The sequence below is a fragment of the Eptesicus fuscus genome, chromosome 13 (genome assembly GCF_027574615.1).
Source record: "Eptesicus fuscus isolate TK198812 chromosome 13, DD_ASM_mEF_20220401, whole genome shotgun sequence".
NCBI lineage: Eukaryota > Metazoa > Chordata > Mammalia > Chiroptera > Vespertilionidae > Eptesicus > Eptesicus fuscus.
The window spans coordinates 68,329,257-68,352,351 of record NC_072485.1 but is presented as its reverse complement, the minus strand read 5'-3'; the positions used below and the strand labels follow the sequence as shown (position 1 = coordinate 68,352,351).

General features: G+C 39.5%; 1 protein-coding gene across 5 annotated transcripts in view; it reads right to left on the bottom strand.

The window, feature by feature from the left end:
• PHF21A (PHD finger protein 21A) overlaps positions 1–19,820 on the bottom strand; it is a 161,827-nt gene extending 142,007 nt beyond the window's left edge. For all 5 annotated transcript variants that reach the window (XM_054724600.1, XM_054724604.1, XM_054724601.1 and 2 more), the window contains exons 1-2: positions 19,788–19,820; positions 17,977–18,200 (exon numbers count right to left, since the gene is read on the bottom strand). The gene's annotated coding sequence lies outside the window, so the exon portion shown is untranslated. The remainder of the gene's footprint in view (positions 1–17,976; positions 18,201–19,787) is intronic.
• Positions 19,821–23,095: the final 3,275 nt, after the last annotated feature.

Below are 23,095 nucleotides of genomic sequence, written 5' to 3'. Positions count from 1 at the left end.
CTCTCTCTCTCTCTCTCTCTTTCTCTCTCTCTCTCTCTCACACTCACACACACACACACACACACACACACACACACACCAATCACAAACACAAAGGGAATGATATTCTTTCACTTCAAGGGGCTTACGAAATGCAAGGCTTTGCGGTAGGCCTAGAAAACTAAGAGTAGGCCTCACCGAAGAAGTGAGGAAAAAGCCAAGGTTTATCCCAAATCCACAAAGACTAAAAGAATTAACATTTATTTCAATTAAAAGGCTTTGGAAACAATCCATTGTTTAAAATAAATAAAAGAGAAGTTAAGATTTTCCCCATTTCTATCACCAAAAGAAAATTAGGACCTTTTCTCTCTTAGCACACAGATTCAGCTCCACAACACAAGTAAGAAAGAACGTGAGAAGGCCTGAAAACTAAAAATGGTTCCTTAACATCCACATTTAAAAAAAAATCTCTGTAGTCCAACATATTGATTCCTTATCACCACTGCTATCGCTAATGAACATTTAGCTTTTTATCTGTAGTTTGAAATGTCAATGAGAAATTGAAACAGCTACAATATGCTGGGGATTTTTAACTTTTGAAACAAAAACCACAAAGAAACAGGAGTCTGAAGCATGCAGCCTCAATCAGGCTGATAAGTATGCAGTCCTAAAACTTGAAAGTGAAAGCAATACAGACCAAAAAGAGAAGTTTGCTTGATATTAATGCTAGCCTTTAAAACCAAAAATATGTTCTGTTACAGAAGACTGAAATCAGGGCTTCCATTAACCTTGTTTAAAAAAAATCCCATGAGCATGGATTTTTTTCCTAAGTCTCTTCATCAGAGCAGCATGGGGTCCCATTAGGCACCCTATTTTACTTCCACCTTATAAATAACGTTAGCTGTTCGCTATTTCCATGGAAACGAAGTACAGAGGAACCCACTTAAACGAATACCGGTTAAAGGAATAAGTTTTATTTTAGAAAGGTCTGGCTACTTTACATGCACTCTATTGGGGAATACTACAAAGTTGTCTTAAGTATATTTTTTAAAATATTTTTTGGTGTAGAGGGAGCTTATTAAGGGTCCTATTAAATAAGAACACTCCTTGCAGTAAACTAAACATGCCGAAGAGCATCATAATGTTAAAGATGCCTTTCCAGGGCACTACACAGGGGTTTAGAAAGCACAGCTCCCAAAGACCATGCTTCCCCATGCACTAGGGTAGAATAATTACCCCAATGGGTTTAATTTAAACTAATAAAAGCAAGGAAATTCAGAACTAAGGCTACCATCACCTTGTAGCGACTAGTAATGAACAGACCCCACAACTGCAGGCACACAGACAACTTAATATTCTTCCAAAGAGGAGCAAACAGGAGAGCAAATAATGTACGTTCCTAATCACTGTTACTAGGTCAGGTCCAGGGATAGCAGGTAGTCAACATTCCCTTCTTAACAAACTATTCATGAGTTGTAACATGTATTCCTTCATCATCAATACATACGCTCAGCTGAGATAGAACATGGAGAAGGAGAGAGTGCAGAAAAAGATTTAGTAATTTCTAACTTGAAGTTGACTCAAATATTGCCCTACATATTCTAGAAATGACCATTATTGGTGGCCCATAAAAAAGTTACAGATAGGCAAGTGTATATAAAATAAAATGTGACTTGTAAGAGTTAAGAAAACAAAAATCTTTACAGCAGATGTGGTTCTCCATTAAGTTAGTGGTGGCTCAGACATCTTTAATAAGTTAAAAGACAAATTAATTCAATATTACCCTAAAAGGTGACTGACCAACCAACCTGACTATTGCCCCAAGTAACTGCTGGCCATAGTTATTGTAAGAGCTTCCTTACAATCTTTTAAATTCTCCACACTAGGGTAAATGGAGCAGATTTGTTTGGGGGCCTCCAATTATGGGGACTAACAGGGTTAAATTTGGCACATTTAGCCTTTGGTAATGCTGTGATAAAATCTTGGTTTTCATCCCCCCACCAAAAGGTGACTAACAGTATTAAATTTACAATGTATGAAAAGAGTTAACATTCTCACACAAACTTTACTTTGAGTACACCAATGTATTTATTTCTATTGCATATTTTAAAAATAAAGTTACATAACTTGTATATTTTACACACTGTAAGATTGGCAGAATGCTAATAATTGCTGGACTTGGGTAACAGATAGGTGGGGTCTGTTAATATTATTTACTCTATTTCTGTGTATGTTTTTACATTTCCATAAAAATAAATTTTAAGCCCTCAGTGGTTTGGCTCAGTGGATAGAGCGTTGGCCTGCGGACTGAAGGGTCCCAAGTTCGATTCCGGTCAAGGGGCACGTGCCTGGGTTGCGGGCTTGATCCCCAGTAGGGGGTGTGCAGGAGGCAACTAATCAATGATTCTCTCTCATCACTGATGTTTCTATCTCTCTCTCCATCTCCCTTCCTCTCTGAAATCAATAAAAACATATTTAAAAATAATAATAAATAAAATTTTAAAATCCTACAGATTAAGTTAAGGCTCTTGTCTCTATATATAGAATTAAATAATGAATGAAATGCCTGGTATAGATCTTTAGAAGCTACTAAATTTAAATCCAATATAGCCATTAACTTAACATGTAACTACAGTTAATTTCAAAGTTTTACTTTTCTTACCAAAACAATTCAGTTAACAATTCAAAACCCCTAGGAGAAATCTGTAAAGGGTCTGCCATTTTGCAACTACTAACTAATGAATGTAAACAATCAACACATAATAACTAGGCATCATAGTCATATTTTGTATTTTACAAACTAAAAGAAATTATATTAGCCCTCTCAATTACTAAATCAAAATAATTTCAGAAACACCAACATTTCCAATTTCTTTTCCGATAGAGCCACAGGACTACAGAGGGCAATCGAATACATTAATGCTTCCGATTTCCCTTATCTTAGGTCAGTAACAAGGCTGCCCCTTCCCACACTATGCCCCTACCTCCCCCCTATCAGACATACAGCAACTTCTGAGGTAAAAAGGTCTTTTTCTATTCCCTCCCTTAGTCCAGCTATACAATTTTTCACACTCAGTTACTTCACAAGTGATTTTAAGCTATCCATTATCCAATTTCTGGCCGAGGGCCCAAAATAAGGAGGTACACAAACTATTAAAACCTTAAGATCTTGATAACAGCTCTCTGTTTAAAAACTAATTGTGGTGTTTTGTCTTATTTTTAAGAGAGATAGAACAGGATGGTGGTGGCTTTGGAGGAAGTGAAGAACAGCAGCACACTGGGGATGGAGTAGGCAGAGAAGAGACAGCCAAGCGATAATAAGGAAGAGAAAGAGAAAGGCAACAGAGGAGTGTGCACAATGGATGGTAGTATTTCTCTATAAAGTAGCTCAAGTACCGCCAAATCGGACAGTTCCTGCACAAGTAAGTGTCCCAGGAGCTCAGCCCTGCATTAGGCAGCCCCACCTTTTACAAATGAGGCAGGGGCAAACTGATTTTCAAAATAGTATAATTATTTAAATCAATCCCAAAAACCCACAGAGGCTATTTCTAACTCCTATACTTATTAAAATGAAATAACTTCTCAACTTTTTACAATTCCATTTACCCAAGAGAAGCAATTTTTACAGGCTCTGCATACAGGCTGAAGTAAAGAAAACTTAATACTGTACGTATACTATGCTAATTCTAAAGCTGCAAAGCTTTACTTACTGACCACTCTAGCTACTGTAAAGTAACATTACAATTTTTTAACTGAAAGAAAACTATACAGCCTGCTATAAAATTGCTTAATTTTAAAAATACAGGTTGAGCTAAAGTACACACCTGTTGGAATTTCTGCTCAGAGAGCAGAAACAATGTTTTAGGAACACAGACAAAACATAGTAAATACTTCTATCCACTTACAAGACCTTTATCAAATGGTGCAGTTGGGTAAATGAGAACAAAAAGTTAAGGGAAGTTATTACAATATACCCTTGAACAATATGGGTTTGAACTGTGCAGGTCCACTTATACAGGGAAGAAAAAAAATCCACACATTGGTAGACCGTGCAGTTCCAACCATGTTGCTCCAGGGTCAGCTGTGTTCTACTTTAACTCAAATGCTCACCAGTGATAATATATAGCATTTTCAGGATGCTTTGAGATGCTATTACAAATACATTTGTTGAATCCCAGAAAAAAAAAACTATACAAAGATCAAAAAAGTTTCAGATCCAAATTACTAGAGAAAAAATAAAAGTAATTCTGCTTCACACTTAATGATCATCCCCCTTTCCTCAATTACTGGTTTTACTTACCAGATAGACAGATACACATACACACTCATATCCATATAAACATACTAATGCATATATTAAAAACACAAATTTCTTAGCAAAAAAAAAAACCCCAATCTTAATGCTAAGATCACTGTAAGGCAGTGACTTAGAGGGTGGTTTTTATCACAATCAACTTGTTCTCAGGCCCAGTTTCTAGACTCGATATAGGTAACACATGACAATTAAATATAGAAAGGAAATAACAATTGCCATAAAAAAAAGGCCAGGCACCAGATGAAAGGAAATTTCACAAAGTCAAAATACCCCAAATCAAAAGGCAAATAAAACTGTATCCATCATTACCAGAAAGCATTTTGTGCCACTTTTGTATGTCTGGGGTTCTATAATTGTTTCCATTAGTTACTAATCCTGGCATGTGCTCCCAAGGGTTAACCACACACACATACAATTTTTCCTGAGCAGTAGACCCAATGCACTGACTAGTTAATTAGTATTTTGGACTTCTGAGTTACAATGACTAGTCTACTACTTACTACCTTGACGCTAAGTGACCTACTGTAAGCTGCAACAATCTTTTGGTATAAAAAAAGCTTGTATCACTAAGGGTTTTAATAAATATAAAGTGCCCTGAAATACTTTTTAAAGTCTCTATTAAGTCTAACATATTCCCCCCTTTTTTTTTTTTCTATTTCTCTTGGAGGTATTCACAAAGATTCATTAGCTACACTTTCCCATCCACACATTTTCTCACTATGACATTTCAGAAAAATACTCTCCTTTCCAGCTAAGCTGTTCCCATATTTACTGTTTTCCCATAAACTTTTAGTGGGACTGTAACACTAACAATGATAACAGCAGTTATCGCTTATCAAATGTCTCAAGATTTCCCCATTTTATCTTCACATCAAACCAAGGAGGTTGATATCATCATCCTCATATCACAGAGAGTGAACAGCACAGTGCTTGGTACACGACATGTATGGGAGAAATCTTTTTTGAAGGGAGCTTAAATAATTAGTCCAAGGTCACACACTCAACTTAAGTGGTTATACTGATATTCCAATCCAGAGGTCAGGCCCCAAAGCTAATGCTTTTGTCCCACTATCCAACATTTGTCTCGAGCCTTGAGAAGAGAAGGAAGGAGTCCAGCATTAAAGGTAAGTAATAATACCGAATAACAGCTACCATTTATTTGGCACTTATTAGGTGTTGGGCACTTCTAATTGTTAACACATTAACTCATTTATTCCTCCTAACAACTTCAGCAGGGTACTATTATTTATTCATATTCTACAGATGAAGAAACGGAGGCAGAGGCACAGAGGGCGAAGTGATTTAGCCATAGTCACAAGAGCTAATACGGGACATGCCAGGATCTGAGCCAATGCAGACTGGCTCCAGCTCCAGCTCCAGCTCGGATACTCTCAACCACGGCCATGCTAAAACCTTCCCTTCACTTGAATTGCAAGAAATCAGAACTTTAAACCTTTTTAACAATATTACTAAATTACAAGCTTTTGTGCTTTGACTAATTGAGAGAAAACGGTAGCGCTTTTCTAAGCATGCGCACCAGACTTATTTACAGGATATGCCCCCGGTGATTAGATCACTACTAGTACACTGATCAGGAAGTCGCACACTGTAAATCTGGTTAAGAGCCCCCAGCCCATCTCTCTCTACACTCAGACCCACACCAACCATGCAATGAAAGACACGGGCAATTCAGTGATGTCCCAGCGCAATCTTCTATAAAATAAATGTCACTCTGGAAGTATCCAAGTGTATATAGTACCCTTTCTCTCCTTTCCAACACCATAAAAAATGCCACAAAAGGAATGAATGAATCAAAGCTACTTAAAAATCCTAACAAATGTCCAATGATAACTACAAATTTAAATGAGAAAAAAATGCAAAATTCTCAGTTTTGCAACTTGTCCAAATTCTACATTCAAAACCCACTAGGCCTCTTTGAAAGACTCAATTCCTAGACTAGCTCATTATCATAAATGTCCCTTGAAGGGTGCAGAGAAAAGCCCAATTTTGCCTCCAATTCTATGTATCTTGATATGCATATTTATCACAAGAATCATTACTCTTACATTATTAAGTTATTGGGCTCTCAACCCTAATGTCTATAAATATGACAATGTATTTAATTACATAAACAAAATATTATACATGGACTTAATATTTGTATATTAATATGTAACATATATAGAAAACAAATATCTAGGACAGGACTGGACCTGGAGGTACTGAGAACCTGACACAATGAGAACAGGAACTATTGCAGCTCCCTCCATTGACATCGTAAAGTTGCCACATTTTCTGGGCTCTCTTTTGAATTAATGTGGCATCTGTTCCAAGTACAGCATGCTAACATTTTACTAAAAGATATTTTCATTCTACATTTGTATCTGGTTTGCTTATTATTTGAACTACTGTTTTATTTCAGTGGTCATTTCTTTATTCCAACTTGTCCATTGGGCTTTCCTAATCTATCTCCCCTGAGCACAAAAAGGGTGGGGAGAAACCATCAGCTTAAAACCCTCTAACAGCAATAATTACAATATGCTTTGCATATAGATGAAATAAAGAAAATAAGCAGCACAAAGATTTTTGTAGGCTTTTTAGTATTGGGTCCTGATAAGTTAGCAGCATCTGTTCCTTTCAGAAAAAGAATTCTTTGCTCTGAGGTACTGAAGGGCTGGGGGGAGGGGAAAGGAGGAAAAGTAAACAAATACGAAATAGAATAATTCAAGTTAAAAGTTTGGTCACCATGAAATGGTGATTTCAATAATTTTCACATATCCAACTCTATCGAGTGGTAACTGCTTTTTAAGGCATCCTCAAAAAACGCTGCAGCAAAAAGCCAAATACAATCAGTTGTATTTAACATGCATGCTGCATACTCCACAATGTTACGTCACATCAGGCACAGAGAAGACGCTTACCAAGCTATCCTGCGTTCTATAAACTGCCTAACAACAACAGAAAAGGCACTCCATAGTGGGAGGAGGAGCGGTCAGGGTAGGCAGCCTTTTCCCTTTGGTCAACTCTGAAGGAAACAAATAAGGCTTATATTTCTGTCTTTTAAGCTCACCTCTCTCAAGGCCTTTACTCTCAATCTTCCAGCCTTTCTCAGAAAGGAAGGCTATTTCTTTAAAATTAAAAAGCTGCAAAAGAACACTCCAACTTAAAAGCCCCACACCTTATACCAACTGTCCTCCAGATGTCCCTATGGCCTCCTCTTCTGTACAAGAATGGCCTATCCAGAGCACTAGTCTCTCAGTGGGTGCGCCCACCCTGGGGAAGGCAGGCAGCCATGGGAAAAAAGTATTACAACTTATATTTTTAAATCTCATCCTTTTTAAGTTTCCCATTTTCTGTGCATTTTATAACATTCGTAAAGTACTAGGTTCAGAAAATTATATATAAATACACATTCACTGGTGGCCATAATTTTTAAAAGTTTGGAGACTACAGATTAAGAAGACCGAAATTAAAATAAGAGTCAGGAAAATTAGGCTCTGACACTAATTTACTCTAATTCTTGTCTCTGCCTCAGTTTTGCCATCCATGATATGAATTGTTTGAGCCCTTTATACACACTTATAAGACTATTACAAGAAATAATAAAATACTGTAGGGCCTGGTCTGAGCCACACAAAATGACAAACACACGTGAATGCTACAAATGAGAAATACTCCTAATTTGGCTTGTTAAAACTTTGACTATACTATAGTTTAAATAAACTGCTATGCCCTAACAGACTCCATTCTTAGAATTTAAAGGCCAGGCTTCAGCACTTTACTGAATTTAGGTCTAAAGAAGCATAAAGCACCTTAGATACAGAAAGTGCATTTCTAGTATTAGAAAGACCTTTTTTTAAAAAAAAACCAAAAACCTTATATAATAAAAGTTATTACCTATGAAATAAATTTAATTTAAAAATTATAAAGGTGAATTATAACTAATAACCTTACTAACAAGTTAAAACTCTCAAAGCCAGAATCAGGAGATTATATTTAATGTAGTTAAATAAGGCCTTGAGTGTGTCTTTTGTATACTAGTATAATGCCAGGGGGAAAAAACCAAATCACTGGCATTTGATAAATTATTGGCACGTCCAATAATTTACCTTGGGTTTTATTTTGTGGGTTTTTTTTTAAACTGCTTTTTAAAATGCTAGTTTAGCCCTAGCCAGTTTGACTCAGTGGACAGAGCATCGGCCTGCAGACTGAAGGATCCCAGGTTCGATTTCAGCAAGGGCACATGCCTGGGTTGCGGGCTCGATCCCCAATAGGGGGCGTGCAGGAGGTAACTGATCAATGATTCTCTTTCATCATTGATGTTTCTATCTCTCTATTCCTATCCCTTCCTTTTAAAAAAAAAATCAATAAAAACATATTTTAAAATAAATAAATAAAATGCTGGCTTACCAGTATAGCATTTGGTGATGGTTGAGTAAGGATAGGGATGGGGGTGAGGTCAGCCAACATTATCACACATTAAGATGTGAGTACCAGGCCTAATTCCTATGCAGGGTATCTGTATGCTGATTAAGCAGTACTGGTTTGAGTTTCTATTATTTAAAACATTACAAGTGTTTTCTTAGTTTTAAAACCCTATTTTACTATATAAATATTGAATTAATGACGCCTAAAACACAGAAGAGAGACTACCAGTTTAAAAAAATTTATCTGAAACCACTTCTCTTCATAACTAGCTACCAAAATAACCTAGTAGAATTTAATTCTGAAAATGATGCCTCCTAAATTACTTGTGTAGGACAGAAAACAATGTTGTCATTTTAAATTGGTTAACATTTTTTAAAGTTTTAAACATAATAATGATCATCTCTAAGGCATTAGGCACAAATAAAAAGTACTCAAAACGATTTTTGCCCATAGGTAATAATCATTCTAGGGCATTACGTTTATCATCTTTTTTTAGCGTTAACACTATTACAGATATTCCCCTTCCCCTCACTCCTTACCTCTGTCCTTCACCACATTATTGTCTGTGTCCGTGTAGATTTATAATCTTAATTTATGAATCTTACCCACCTCTCTCCTTCCAACTCCACTCCAACTTCCTACCTGAGCCTTATTTTCAAAAATAGCAAGTTTTAAAAATAGCCATGTGAAAAAGTAGATTTCAAGTATTACGGTATAATTCTATTTATTTTTTAAAATACGTATTATACATATTGAAATGCACAGGAAAATTTAAAAGAAGAATGAGAAAGGGATAACTTTAATTTTCTACTTTACATATCTATATTGCTAGAATTACTTTCATAACTCTGAAAGTAATTTATAATATTTCTTAAAAGGATATACTTATCAAGTCCTCTAAAATGTTATTAGTTACGTAAGACTAACTGAAATATAGTGAATGTAAACTACATATTTGCATCTACTAAGAAAATGTATAAAATAACCTACCCTGCTACAGTGCTCAACTTTCAACCTTTAAGAAATATAGCAGCCCTGACTGGGTGGCTCACTTGGTTGCAGCGTCATCCAGTACACCAAAAGGTTTCGTGTTTGATTCCCAGTCAGGGCACCTTAGGTTTCGGGTTTGATATCCGGTCGATGTCTGTCTGTCTGTCTGTCTGTCTCCCCTTCCCTCCCTTCCTTCCTCTCTCTCTAAAATCAGTAAAAATATATCCTCACGTGAGGATTAAAAAAAAAGAAAGAAAGAAATAGACAGTAGACCCCATCCCTGCTAGGCACTGTGCTTGGTGATGTGCATATCCCAAATGCCTTCATTTCAATTCCATTCCAATGCATATTATTTTCAAAATATTCAACTTAACCCAAACCAAATCAACATGAAACAATCTCAAAATGGCACTTCTTTGCTATGGCCATTTCAGTAAGTTGAAAACTTCTTTAGTAATTCACTTTCTACGGGAATTACATAGTTTAGTACAGCATTATGACTTAAGAGGAGAGGCTCTGGAATCAAACTTGGGCTTGAATTTAGACTGTATCATTTGCTATCTACATAATTCCAGGGAAGCCTTTATTTCCTCATCTGTAAAATGGGAGTAGGGTAATACTAGTAAGTCCTCAGAATATTGCTGTGAGGATTAAAATTAAATGAGATCCTATATGTAAAAAGGCTTATTAGCACAATACATAATACTCAGTAAATGTTAAGGTAATATTATTTTTAGTGGCCCGGTGCACGAAATTCGTGCGGGGGCGGGGAGGCGCGGGAGGGGAAGGGTGTCCCTCAGCCCAGCCTGCACCCTCTCCAATCTGGGACCTCTTGGGGGATGTCTGACTGCCGGTTTAGGCCCGATCCCTGTGGGCAGTCGGACTCCCTCTTACAATTGGGAACTGCTGACTCCCAACCGCTCACCTGCCTGCCTGCCTGATCACCCCTAACCACTCTGGCTGCCGGCCTGCCCGCCCCCAACTGCCCCCCCATGCTGGCCTGCTTGCCCCCAACTGGCCCCCCTCCTGGCCTGATCGCCCCTAACTTCCTCTGCCCAGCCACCATGGCTTTATCTGGAAGGACATCTGGAAGGTCTCCAGGTCTAATTAGCATATTACCCTTTTATTAGTATAGATATCATAACAACAGGTAATCCTAAAGTACGAAAACTATTCACAACTTGCCAAACATTTGAAGTCTTATATCTACACAATTTCTCTAAGAACAAATATACATATTTGTGTAAGATTATATATTAACATATAAAAATGTTTTTCAGCATGCATGTAATTAAAACTTTTCATTATGATATACCAGTACATTTATGATATTTGTGTGTACACACACATACACAACACACACACACACACACACACACACGAGTCAGCACATTCTGTTAAGAACTACGCTGTAAATATGTTAAGAACTTGTCTACTGGCCATAGTGGTGGTGTGTGTGTGTGTAGGGGGCGTTCAGATCACCAATTATGTTTCTAACTCATATATTTAAATTTTTTAAAAATATTAACATTAACATGGCATGAACAAATATCTTAAAATCCAGCCGTTAGTGAATTAAAAACCCCATTTATATATACTACTCTAGTCTATAAAGTACATTCATGAGTATTACCTCATCTAATCCTTTTAACAGCATAGTGAAGCAGGCTTTTACCATTATGCCCATTTTACCACTGAGAAAACTAAATCCCAGCAAGGCTGAAATTCCCAAGGCTGAATTTCCCAAGAGTGCACAGCTAGTGACAGGCCTGGTCTTCTGACATCACCACAACTGTTTCATTACATTGGCCTGGGACATTTCATTTTTTAAAAAGACAGAAAATTGTGCTCAGTAATTTAGGCGTGTCAGAGGACTCTACAGGGAATTACATGTCTGTCAGATGTACTCTCACTTCCTCTCTTTATTTCCAACTTTAGTATTTCAGGAATTTCACAAGTACATGTAACTATAAAATGTAGATAAAGAGAATTCACCCAAACCTGATATTTCCTGCAGTGGCCAATTAATACCACAGACCACTTTCCCCTTATATTTAGCCCATTGTACTTAACTTCTTTGTAATGATTCAATTTATTTCATTTTAATATTAGGTCCTGAAAAGACAAGTTACTATAAAATAAATTGAGCCATTTATAATGTGACTTGAATATCAGACCAGATTCTATAAATTCTGACACATCTAAAAAATCTATATAATGTCTAGTATACAAACATTAACAAATTTCAGTTCATATTATCAGGGAGGAAAGGGTTAGTGTTATCATAGTGGTTTGGTTTGTTATGTAAACAAGTACTTAAATAATTACTACAAAAGGCAGAGTTTTCTTAAATGAATACAGCAGCTCTCAGCAATAATATTCCAGGAACTCTGCACAAGGGAAAAAGCTGGAGTAGATACTAGCCAAACAGGTAAAAAAGGCATTTCCCTGATTCTGCATACACTCAAACTAAGGCACATACAACTTATGCATACTTTTTTTCAATATTCCCAGGTGTCTCTTTCTCTTCTCAAAAACCAAAAAGGGACCATCCATGCAGATAAAAATATCCTACAAATTCAAGAGCCTAAAAGAAGTCAGAGCAGCCTGAGAGAAAAAGAATGTAAAGACATACGATTTTTTTTTTAACCTAACATTTCAAGTACAACCCACAGACTTGAAACTACATTTTCTTTCTGGGGCTGCTCACTGGCCTCGATTACATCAATTCTGTAACACTGTGAACTGTGGTGATAGATTGGTTCATGCCTCTAAATGCAACAGAATTTTTCCAAGGTTATACACGCTCTGATATGAAGAACATTTTTGCAGTATCTTATTTTCATTAATCAATTAGTTTGGATATTCTACCAGTGCAAACATTATGAATAAAGAAATTTTCATTATCGTCTAAACTTCCCAAGTCAACCAAAGGCTGTGGTACAGTAGCAACAAGTACTGAGTAGGCAGAATTAAATCTGGTTAAAATGCTGCTACTACTGGTTGGTTGTCTACTTTGGTCATATATCATATAGGGAGAAATTAAGGTGCAAAGACATTTTATTTACAGCAAAAAATTCTAAGAAATTGGCACATCATTACCATAGCCCCAAAATATCAAGGTCTTGTTAGAAGAGCCTGGGCTTCTGATCAAATAATATAAAAAAGAAGAAACATGTAAAGCATGGTATTTTTTAAATAGCAAAAACCACTGCTACTGCTGCTGCTGCCAGTTCTAAACATTTACTGAGCCTTTATTATGTGCCAGGCACTGTGCTAAGCAGTTTCACAGATTTTAACATTTAATCCCTACAACAACACTCTGATATTAGTTAAAGTAAAAGTATTAGAACTCTCAGAAGAACAGAAATTTAAATTTTGTAAATGATAATATAAGCACATTATTAAAGAAACTTTACCTTTTTTCTGCCTTTCAGACTATAGCTTTGAGTATTAAGTTTACACTAAAACCACATTCATTTTCAGGACTCTGTCTTCTATTTAAAGAATACTGTGCTTCAAGATGCTGACAATTATTACAGAAGAATTAAAAAAAAACTATGAGTGTAAATACTGGCGCGCACACACAAGAAAACAAACCCTTCCATCCAACTTTACCTAGTAACTGACCCCATTGCAAAGAAAAGAGAACAGCATATACATATCAGGCCCTACAACTAACTATGGACTTCTAATGCCCATACTATCATTCAGTAATGCTATGATTATAAAGAGACCTATATCATCACAGACAAAAACAATTTATAATTGCTAAGTTTTGAATACATATACACATACATAAATATCTGTTACTTTACATACAAATCTTATAGTAGCTAATAAAAACAACCAACTAATCTAAGGTAAACTAAAACACTAGGATGTTTCTGAAGACTCAATTTAGGATATCAGCAGCATCATGATCATGATATTAGCAATCAAACTTTACTTAGCAGAAAGTTCTTATAAGCTTGGGAAGCAATGTATAAAATGGAGTAAACAAGAGGGAAGGGTTCCCTGTGCAGTTTAAATCAACTACAGGTCCCAGCATGCAACACTCTAATCTGGACTTAAGCAAAAAATCACAATGCATCCTGGGACTTGTAGTAAGTAAACCACTTCACTCTACCACAGTTAAGTTTCAACTAAGTCTGAACTATCTAGCACAATTTGACTAGGTCTTATTATGTTTAGTCAAATTCAGATCTCATTTGTTCTCTGCTCTGGCAGTTTCTTTAGCACATAATTTAAAAAGTATCAATTTATATTTAACTCAACATTTTCACATTAGAAAAACCTTATACAGGGTAAGTACATAAAATGAATGCTTAAAAAGCAAAAAGTTTGATATAATTAAACTTTAATTATACAGTTTAAATTATAATTTAAAATTATATTTAAATACATAATTTTTGAAAGAATTTTCTCAAAGTTTCCTTGGATCAGTTTTAAAGCTCTCTATCCCACTCCCAAAATAAAAGATTTTTAATTGTTTTACCAGGTTTCCTCTTAACAGTCTTTCAAGTTATGTTTTATAAATAATTTTTCTTAAAGAAAATTCTTATAAGAAAACATTTCCCATACACTCTAATACTGTCCACTAGGATAGCAGTTTTGTGTATTACTGTTCTTACAGTAATACATACACATAACACCATCAGACACACCAAAAAAACAGTAAGTTCCTCACTTGTCAAGTCCTCACTCAAAATTTACTCCCGCAACTTTCACCCTTCATATCTCTCTCTCTCTCTCTCTCTCTCTCTCTCTCTCTCTCTCTCTCACACACACACACACACACACACACACACACACACACACACACACACACCTATTTCTGGAAAGAACACTTAAGAAAAAATATTCCAACTACAAACCCATCTCTCAGCCACTGACCTCTTCTAAAAACACAAAGATTTCCATTAAAACTATCAATAACATGTCCAACCCCAAGCAGGTAACTTGGAGCTGCAATCTATGTTTATTCAGATTCTACACTCACCCCCTATTTTTTGCAAGACTGAAGGAGGAGGCTGGGAAAGAACCAAGTGCAATCTGCATCAGGAGGCCTAACACAGGTGGTGGGTTATTTTCAGGCAACGAGCACCTTCACAAACATGCTGTGGAATACAGTCCAAGAAATTCCTAACAAGAAAAGATAAGCTGGCAAACAAATTTAACACAATCCAGCTAAAAATCACCTGCAACACATGCTACTACATTTCACCATAAAAGTGACAGGCTACAACAGGATCTGAAGCTTCATCAATACAACATACTGTCCATAAGGCCAGAGATAGCAGTTGCCATGGTTACTATCACCCACTTTTATCAGGAAATTATTGTCATTACTCTGAAGTTTTTGGTACTTATTTAAAATAAAAATTTTAAAAAACAGTTTAGGGTTCTAACTGTTAATTGAGTGAAAAAATCAACTACTGTTTGATTTGTAAGTATGCTGCCTTAGAAATGCACATGGTTAACAATACTTGGATCTGCAGCAGGAAAAAAATCAATTCCTCTCTGCTGCTCCTTCTCCTCAAGTACTGACAGTTTGTATTCTCAATGCAGCCAAAACAATAAAACAAAACCCATCTTTTTGGCTTCTGTGTTTAAGTCATTTTTCTCCCCTAGGCCCACAACCAGAGTCAAAGCCTAGATCACCAACCTGTTAGGCCCCACCTCCTCCCTATCTCCACATTCCCGGTTCACTTTTTTGTCTACTTAAAAAAGGCAGAAGAACACTTCCGTAGACGATTCCAAAATATAGGAAAAAATAGTTTCCTTCAATGAGACCTGCTCACTATTTTTTTGAAAGGGGTGGGGTGGGGCTTGCAGTGTATTGGAGGGAGAGAGAAACGGAGGGGTATTCAAACTTCCCAATAAATGTCTAGGGTAACAAAGTTGCTTTAGAAAAACCCAAAGGATGACTGAACCTCACATTTTAGCTCTAAAAGGGAAGAGCTCACCACCACCCCAGTTTAAGACTGAATTGATAGACAAGTAATATAAAAGTTACTTTTAAAAGTCTATTTCAACATTCTTACAAAAGATAACTGTTCAAAAATTTAATATGTAAGAATTACATGAAAGCCTATAAAATTATATGGCCACATATATACACAAACACATAAAGAAGAAAGCATATGCTATTTAACAAATAATTACTTATAATAAATTTAATGCAGTTTTAACAAATTACCTCTTTTTTAAAAAAATCTCAAAGCAGCAAAAATACACACCTGGTAAAGTTAAAGTGATCAGAATATTTTGCTATGCTCCTTAAGAATACTTAGGAGCCTGCAAAAAAAGCCCATGTACAAAAGTTCTTGAAAAGTTAACATAAATCATTAATATTTCCCAGCACAGATTAATATGAAGATTCAAACATGTTTCAAGAAATGAGCTCTGAATATAGATATAAAGGAATTCTGTCAAAGGTTAGAGACCTAAAACTTTAATCTCTTCCTTTTCTCCCTTTGAATAGTAATTAAATACAAAAGCCTTCAGCAATAAGATACTAAGGATACAAAATTTAAAAGCACATTAATATAACCTTAACTTCAGTATTTCAAGAAAAGCTTTAAGTATTCACTGTCTGCGGAATGGAAAAGTTAATATTACCCTGAGCAGTTTCATTTTTATCTAAACAGTTAAATGTTTTTCTCACTATTCACAGAAGCAAGTTTCTATATTTAATTACTAATTGTGGTTATTTCATAAAGAACAGTCACTTCTAAAATTTAAGATATGCTCATAAACACAGGGACTTCTAATTATCTATATTTTATTTTATTTCAGTCAAAATTTGTGAACACGCTATTAAGAAAGCCACAGCTTAGGCTCTGAGTGTTAAATTTTTGTGTTATTTTTACACAAAAATACTTCAGTGTACTCCTCTAGGATTTGAGTAGTCATTTCCTCATGCATCCCTCTAAAACAGAAAAAAAAAGATATATACATGTACTTAATACTAATGCACACAAGTACACATCTTTTACGCTTTCAAACAAGTTTAAAAGATTTAGTAAGAATTTTCCCCAAAGTTAGAAGAATCAATCAAAACAATCAAAACCTCAACCGTGACATCTGTTACTCTGTGTGTTGTTAAGAGTCTACAGAAGAATTGAGAATTTAAATATTCACTAAAATCAACTACTAACGTATCAATGGAGAAATGAAGAAAAACTTTAATAGGGAATACACATTTCACAAGATCTACAAAAGGAAAAGTGATCTTTTTCTTGAATTATGAGAAACTGCCTAGGCAGCATTTTTTAAACAAAGCTTCAAAACTGTAACAAAGAGCTTTTTGGTAACCACAGCAGTATTTAAAAAAAAAAAAAATCATAAGGTGTTTGGGGTGCACTTTTAATGCACTCATTTCCCAAATGATATGGAGAAAGTTAACATTTTAAAGACAGAAGCTTCTGTCCATGCATTAATTAGTGACCTATCTCAACAACTTAACATCTGCATGGCTGCTGACAATTTACAAAGAATGCATGCATGTATTATCTCATTTGATCTTACTTAGAAAAAAGTACAGCATTATGCCTAGAAAACAGACAAAACTCAAAGCAGGTTTATCAAATTTTCTATACATTCCTAAGTTTTTAAACTTTGACATAAAACTTTACAAGCCACCAAGTAGGATATTTCCAGCGATAAATCAATTCACCTAATACTAACAAGAGTTTCAAATGACCATGTGCTATAAATGCTATGAAACTACTTTTATCTCTATGGAGTTATTGTTAAGTGTTACTAATGGACATATCAACAGCAATGATCTATACCCACAGATATAATTTTACTTATACTTCAAGAATCTCAGTCTTTGGAGGCCAATTCAAATACATCAACCATATGTATTTATAAAGCCAATTACCTAAGAATTTATTTATTAGGATAACTGTGAATAGATTTGAGAAAAAAATAAACACAAAAAGTGTAAAATTTCCTCCATACAATATCTCCCTTTCCAAAATCTCAGGTACTACTTATATTAATATTATAAGGATGATCACAAAACGTCCCAATTCATACCAACTACTTTTGTTTATAGACATTGTACATAATACAAGACTAATTCCTCTTCAAAATAATTATACCAGCATTCTGTAACTAGGCATAGCATCCTTAAGATATGCACAATAAGAAGTCTACTTTGTGTAATATTGTAAGCAAGTAAAAAGTAGTCAAAGATTTCAGTTTTAAATAGCATATGTAATTTATTAATGGAATTTTTTTAGTGAACTTACTCAAAATCTTTCTGGAACTTTAGGGTGTTAATCCTGTTGCTTAGTTGAAGCTAAGAAGAGTTATAATAAATAGCAAGACCCTCAAAATTCAGAGATTTGCTTTATCTTGCTGTAGCACCTCCTGCTGGATAGCATTTAGAGCTCTTCATGTAAGCAGAAGAAGAATGTATCTGAGGCAACTCCTTCCAGAAGATTGAATAGGAAAAAGGATGGACCCTTCAAAACTAAAAGAAATAGGGCCCCGTCCATCACTTTAACTCTTAAAAATAAAATCTGGCATAGTCTTTTTTAACCTATTACTATTCCAGATCCATAAAGACCTGCCTAAGTCCAACGTGCAAAATGCTTAAAGAAAGCTTATAAAATTACCTAAAAAAACTATTTAAAACCCATCAAAAGCACTCAAGCAAAAGACTATTATGGCCAGGCAAGCAATGCCAGTCATACTGCAAATACTATTATATTAACAAAAGCAAAAGTCTGACATAAAAAGAAAAGCACCTGGAATGTCTGTAACATGTTAGCCAGAAGTTTGCGTTTTGAGAATTTTCTGCACTACTACTACGCTCTTCCCTTAAGGATAGTTGTACATCTCCAGAAGTTTTAAGTACAGACATTTTTTTTTGCAAACATGAGTAACTACACATAAAAAAAAATCCTCTTTGCCATCAAAAGCTATTCCTGAGATTTTAAAATTCATTCTTCAGACATTTTAAATAGTCCCTACAGCTCATTTTAATTAAGCCCATGATGTAGGTCCCATATACAAGTGGAGACAGAAAAAGAGAATAGGCAGGAACTTACCAAAATCAAAATGAAAACAGTATTTCCAATAAAAATGGAGTAACAGTTTCCTACAAAACCGTGAAACCAAGTAAATTGTGAAACTTTAAAAAAAGGGGGGGAGGGGGAGGGGAAGGGGACTAGTCTTCAAAACCAAAAGAAAAGCTGACCTATTTATTTCTACTGCCCAAACATGAGTGAATACCAAATGTAAACAAACAACATGAACACTGAAAAGTACACTTAGGTCTAAGCCCCAATTTCAGTTTCTTTACCAGGCCCTCAATGAAACTACAGATGTTGATGAGAACCCTCTATAAAAGGAGATATTCCGGCTCTCTGCCCTAAAGAACCCCTATAAAGTGTGCCTGTGAAAAGGCTTCCTTCCTAGAGTGCACACACTGCTTTAAAAAAAAAAAAAAAAAAAAACTTTCACCAGTCCAAATTAATCTGATTCTAATATTCAGCTATCAATTATTAATATACAAATGTTCTTCCTTCTCTAAAGTCCCCAGCTAAAGCATCCACATTCCTAACACCTACTATTAAAAATGAACGGCTCCGCTCCCCGGCTGTGGGGCAAATCTTTGAAATCCAAAACACAGCCACAAAGTTCACTGTCAAGGCCAGTGCTGAGGCCCACACAGGCCCGGACCTTAACTCACATTTGAAATTCTAGAGAGCCATACATGCAAAGACATCATTTAAAAACAACAACAATGTGGACGTGCAGAGTGAGACCCTCTACTTCAAGACCTAAACAAAGAATATTTCAACATATGACCGGAATATGATGACACCAGATTCATCAATGAAAACAAAACCTGCCTACCATTAGCAGTCATACCCTTATCGCAACAACTCAACTACTTAGAGATCACTCTCGGCACATCTGCACCCCACCACCGGCGTGTGGCCTTCTCCGGGGGTGCGAGCCACCGACAAAGTTGAAAGGAGACATTCTTCCCCGGGTGCCCAAATCTCGGTATCCACCCCTCCCCTGCCAGTGCCACCTTGCTGCTACCCACCATCGCGAACGCGGTCAGGGGGAAAAAAAAGAAATCCTAACAGCACCGCTCAGCAGAATAAAGAGACCAAAGAGAGGATGACGAGAAGTGTTGGGAACTGCGTGCACGGCGGGGCTGGACCAAACGGAAAGAGTCCCACTCCGCGCGCCCCTCCCCCCGGCGGGGGCGCGGGCGGGGGAGGGGCGGCCGCGGCCCCTCTCCGAGCGGCCTGCCAGCCCCGGCCCGCGCGGGGTCCCGGGGGCGCCCTGCGGCCGCGGGCGGCGGGGGCGAGTGCGGGAGGGCCGGCCCCGGGGTGAGGGGTGCAGGCCGACTCTCCGGAATAACAAGTTGCAGAAGAAGAAGAATAAGCGGAATTTCCCCAACGCTTCTCCGGCCACCCAAGACAAATGCACCAACACACACACACACACACACACACACACACACACACACACACTCGGGCCCGGCAGCGTCAGCAGCCGCAGCTTTTTTTTTTTTTTTTTTTTAACCAGATCCCTCAGTCACCAAACAAGATGGTTTTCCAAAAAAAAAAAAAAAAAAAAAAATTAAATAATCATAATAAAACTTCCCCCCGACAGCATCCCGGGGAGGGGGGAGGGTGATGAAAAGAGCCAAGACGACCATTCCCGGGCGGAGGGACAGCCGAGGGGCGGACGAGGCTCCGCGCCCCCCCCCCCCCCCCCGCGGCCCCCTCCCCGGCCCCCCGCCGGGACAATGTGACGCCCCCTCCCCGCCACCCCCGGCGCGCCGCCTCTGTCACCCGCTCCGGCCCTGCACTCAGCGCCCAGGCTCCCGAGGCTGCTCATAAACTTACTTCCAATTTATCCTGGGGAGGGGTGGAGGGCAGAGGGGAGGAAGAGGGGGAGACAAGGTTTTCCCATTGTCTTTTTTTTAGGGGGGGAGGAATAGGAAGGGCACACGGGGAGGGGGGGCGCCCCGAAGGGGAAGTTATTGCTCAAATCTCAAGTTGACTGCGGGGTCCTGGCGAGAACACCCCCCCTTTACCTCCTCCCTCCCACACACCCCTCCCCTCCCCCCACAACAAACTCCAGGCAAGCAGCCCCTGTTCCTCCCCTAGACAAACACCAGAGACAAGACAGAGAGAGGGAGCGAGCAGGGGGGAGAGGGGGAGGGGGAGGGAGGGGAATAGAGCTACTCCAGAAAAAAAAAGAGAGAGAGAGAGAGAGGAGAGTGAGAAGAGAGAATGGAAAAGCTGGGATACTGCACCCTCCTGCTGCTGGCTGGCTGTCCCCCCTGGCAGCTGGAGGCAGGAACTCTGAGCAGGAGAAGCAGGAGGAGGAGGAGGAGGGAACTCTTCTTCATGGGGAGGGAGGGAGGGAAGAAGCTGGGGCTGCTGCTGCTGCTGCTGCTCTGGGCCTCTCGCACTTTTTAGATATTAGTGTGTTAAAATGGTAGGTTGTTCCCTTCTCCCTCCTCCTCCTCCTCTCCGCTCCTCTCCCTCTCTCACTCTCTCACTCACTCACTCACTCTCTCTCTCTCTCTCTCTCTCTGGGCTGTTTCTTTCCTCCTCTTCCCCAGGCAAAGGGGGGTTGGGGAGGAGGGGGTGGGGGGAGGAACTGGATCCTCCTCCTCCTCCAGGAGGGACACACTCGGCTCCGGGCCGGAGTAGGAGGGGGGGGATCAGAGCAGCAGGAGAGAAACTGTGGGAGACAAACAAGCCCAACTCTTCATCCTCCTCCTCCTCCTCCTCTCAGCAGCAGCAGCGAGCACCACCAGCCCATTCACCACCCGGCCCCGGGCCGCAGCACCTCCGCCGCCTCAGCCCGGGGATCCCTCCGCCCAGGCCCAGACACACTCGCCCGCGCGGGAGCCCGCCGCGCGGCCCCGCCGGCCCGCCGCCGCCGTGCGCGCCCCCGCCGCTCCCGAGAGCCGGGCGAAGAGGGACTGGGGCTGCGAAAGCGGGGACGAGGGCGGGGGGGGGGGTTGGGGGGGGAGAGGAGGCACCGGGGTAGAGGGGGCACCGTGGGGCGGGAGGGGGCCGCCGGGCTGAGTGGTACGGCGGCCGGCCCGGGCCCCCGCGCCTCCGCCCGAGGCTCCCTGGATGGACGGCTTCCCCTCCCCACCCCCCCCCGGGGGCGACGGGGCGACGGCGGGGGCCCGCGGCGGCGCTCGGGCGGGCGGACTACTTGACGTGTCGGTGCGGCGAATTTATTTCACTTTGCCTAAGGAACGGGGTGTGCTGCGGCCCCCATTGCCTAGGGAAAAAACCCGGATGTAAAGTGAGTGAAACTAAACTAGAGTGAAGTAGGGCAGCAGCAGCCAAACTCCAGTGCAGCGGCGGCGGCGGCGGCGGCGGTGATGGGGCCGAACACGGAGCTGCGGCGGCCAAACTCCGGGGCCGCCGCAATGATGGGCCGGGGCAGCGCTGCAGCTCGGCTCCGGGTAGCTGCAGCCGAGGCGAGGCCGGAGCCCGCTGCGGCCCCCCGCCCCAACTCCGCGGCCGGAGCCCAACTCCCCCTCCCGCCGGCAGGCGCTGCTAAGGGGCTCCGGAGTGGCCCCAACTCCCTCCAGTGCAACAGCAGTTTTAAGGGGTGGGGGGAGCCGCCGGGGCCGGAGCGAGGAGAAGCGACGGGGAAGCACTGCAATGAGGGAGCGTGGTCCAGGCAGCGGTGGAAGGATGCAACCTCAAGTCGAATGCAACATGCAATCCCCGGCCGCCGCCGCTCGCCCGCTCCCTCCCCTCGCCACCCCGCCCCCTTTCCAAATAACTACCCTTGAACCACTTTATTAGCCGGGCCGAGTCCCACATTCGCTTCGGGGAGGGGCGGGGGACGGGGTCCTTCGCTCACCTTTATTTATTGCTGCTTTCTGCCCCCCTCTCCATGTTTTTTATTCCTAAGTTCTTTTGTTCTAAGGGGGATGATGGCATTTACTTTTCTGCTTTGTGTAGCAGGGCAATCACTGGGAATCGGCCACGTATAATCCGGCGGTTTGTCATATTTTATTAGTGAAAGTATTTTATGCCTATTCTACCTCCAAGGACTGTAACATGGAGAACTGCAGGGAGGGGAGGGGAAAAAAAAAACACCACCACAACAACAGGAGAATTCTTGTTTTGAGAGGTTTCTTGGCGGGGCGGAGGGGGGAAGAGGGCCTTTTATTTTTTGGAGGGGGTTTATTTAGGTTTTTTTAATCGATAGTTTTGAACTTACAGCTTAATGTTTTTGTATAGATATACTACTGAATTCTAAAATAATCCCAAACCACGATAAAGAAAAAAGTCCAAAATACTCGATTTAAAAAAAAAAAATCCTTACTGGACAGTGATATTATCTGTCCTGTGCAGC